Below are 2,784 nucleotides of genomic sequence, written 5' to 3'. Positions count from 1 at the left end.
TGCTCCTCAAACTCTCCTCTAGCCGGCGAAAGTCTGCAGTTATGCGGGGCCACCTCCTCTTAGCCTATCCTCCAGTGAAACCTCTAAAGTCTCATAATTAAGTACCGAAGAGCTAGAGAACATTAAACCCAGAAATTTAGAAAACAGCAGCCAACTACTTTCCCTCTAAAGCAGGCCTCACACACACGCATGCGAATTGCTGGGGATCGTGTCCGAATGCACATCTGTTTCAGCAGGTCTGGGGGGCGCCCAGGTGAAACGATGCTGCATTTCTAATGAGCCCCCAGGTGAGACAATTCTGCTGACCCTCAAGTCACAGCTCCAGGAGCAAGAGTCTCATGTATGACGGCTTTGAACACAGAATATCTCAGGAACCACAAATGGTAAGATACATCGATATTTATTCTTTTGTCCACCCATTCATTCATTCAACATTTTTTTTTTTTCCAGTACGCGGGCCTTTCACTGTTGCGGCCTCTCCCGTTGCGGAGCACAGGCTCCGGACACGCAGGCTCAGCGGCCACGGCTCACGGGCCCAGCCGCTCCGCGGCACGTGGGATCCTCCCGGACCGGGGCACGAACCCGCGTCCCCTGCATCGGCAGGCGGACTCTCAACCACTGCACCACCAGGCAAGCCCCAACATTTATTTTTTATCTTAGTCGTGTTTTCCCTAGTTTTACTGAGATATAATTGATGTACAGCACTGTGTATGTTTCAGGTGGACTGCATAATGATTTGACTTCCATATATTAGGAAATGATTATCACAATAAGTTTAGCGAACATCCATCATCTCATATAGATACAAAAAAAAAGAAAAAATGGTTTTTTTCCCTGTAATGAGAACTCTTGGGACCTACCCTCTGAATAACTTGCGAGTAACCGTTCGCAGCGTTAACTGTAATCACCGCACGCAGCATTTATAGAGTACGTGCAATGTGGCTTCTGTGCTAAGCACAGGGCAAATAGGTGCCCCGAACGTAGACCTCCAGACAGGCCGAGTTCTCCGTGAGCCCTTCAACACATTGGCCTTGAGCGCTCGGTGCACTAAGCTCTCCGCTCACAGTGGGTCCAGCAAGTGTAACAGCCTCACTGCTCCAGTGGAACAGTGGAAAGCTGATGTGTTACCATCATTGAGTCCACCGCTCAACAGCAAGTGCTAACTGAGGCTGCCTGCACTTGGAGGGGTGCTGGTCACTGTGCCGGGTACAGAATACCTGATGGATAGAGTCCCGCCCTCCCCAGGTGATACAGCTGTAATCTGGGCAGGGTGGCACACAGCTACTCAACTGGAATCGGTAAAAAGAGAGAGAGGAAAGAGGAGGGAGGAAGGGGGGAGGGGGAGGGGGAGGGGGAAAATGGTAATGATTGACAGAGCCAAAAAAAAAAAAAAGGAACGCCCATCCTGATGAGGTGTCTTAATTATATGACATTTTATCTTCTTTTTTATGACTATGCAAATAATATATATTCAGTGGAAGATAACTCAAACAATGACACATAGAAAATAAAAGTGAAAGCCTCCCCAAAAGCACACCCCAAAGAAGAACAGTTCCGGGTATGCTATTCTATACCTCGTCTCTACACAAACAAGTAGACACGAGGCTAACTAGGATCATCGTTTACACACTGAATACATCTCTGTTATTCACTAAACAATATGCTGTAGACTTTTCACAGGTCAGTTCTTTGGCTTCCACCTCAATATTTGAAAGTTTTTCATTATATTTCATTCTGTGGTTTACCATAATTTATGTCACCAGTTCCTGATTGGTGGCCATTTGGATTTTTTTCTATAATAAATACTGTAAACCAAATATTTGAACATATATCTTTACATGCTTGATTTCTATACAGTAAATTCTAAAGAGGAATCACTGGGTAAAAGGAGATGACCTCAAATATTGCCAAATTGGCCATTACAAAGGTTGTAGCAATTTAAGCTCTGGCAAAATGTGTGACGGTACCAACTCGTGGTATGCTTTTAATCTCTGCTAAACTAATAGGCTTTTATTATTGTTGAATCTCCTATATCTTAGGGTTGCTGAGGAGCATACTAGTAGCCTTTTCTGTTTTCTTCTTTTGTCGAATTGCCTGTTTGTAGCTCCTTGCTTTATCTTTCTGTTAAGTGGTTCTTTTTCTTTTTGATGTATAAGAGCTTTTAATATTTAATGAATATTCAATCTTTTAAAATTGTCATATATGTTGTAAATATCCTTTCCAAGTTTGAAGAAGCATTATAACTTAGTTAACTTCACAGCCTTGAAAGTTCAGATTCTGTGCCTATAATAAAGTATTGTACCGAGATTAAATAAAAATAGTGCATATAGGGACTTCTCTGGTGGCACAGTGGTTAAGAATCCGCCTGCCAGTGCAGGGGACACGGGTTCGAGCCCTGATCCGGGAAGATCCCACATGCCGCGGAGCAACTGAGCCCGTGCGCCACAACTACTGAGCCCACGTGCCACAACTACTGAAGCCCGCACGCCTAGAGCCCGTGCTCCGCAACAAGAGAAGCCACCTCAATGAGAAGCCCGCGCGCAGCAATGAAGAGTAGCCCCCGCTCACTGCAACTAGAGAAAGCCCGCGCACGGCAATGAGGACCCAATGCAGCCAAAAATAAATAAGTAAAGTAATTAAATAATAATGCATATAAAATTCTCACTACAGAGCTTGGACTTAGCAAGTGCTTCAAAGTCAGTTTATAAGTGTTGCTTGCAGATTCCTTTACAGTAACTTTGATACATGTATCATTTCATCAAATAGTCCTCTTATTAATACTTT

Source organism: Kogia breviceps, chromosome 3 (genome assembly GCF_026419965.1).
Source record: "Kogia breviceps isolate mKogBre1 chromosome 3, mKogBre1 haplotype 1, whole genome shotgun sequence".
Taxonomy (NCBI): Eukaryota; Metazoa; Chordata; class Mammalia; order Artiodactyla; family Physeteridae; genus Kogia; species Kogia breviceps.
This window is presented reverse-complemented; position numbering follows the sequence as displayed.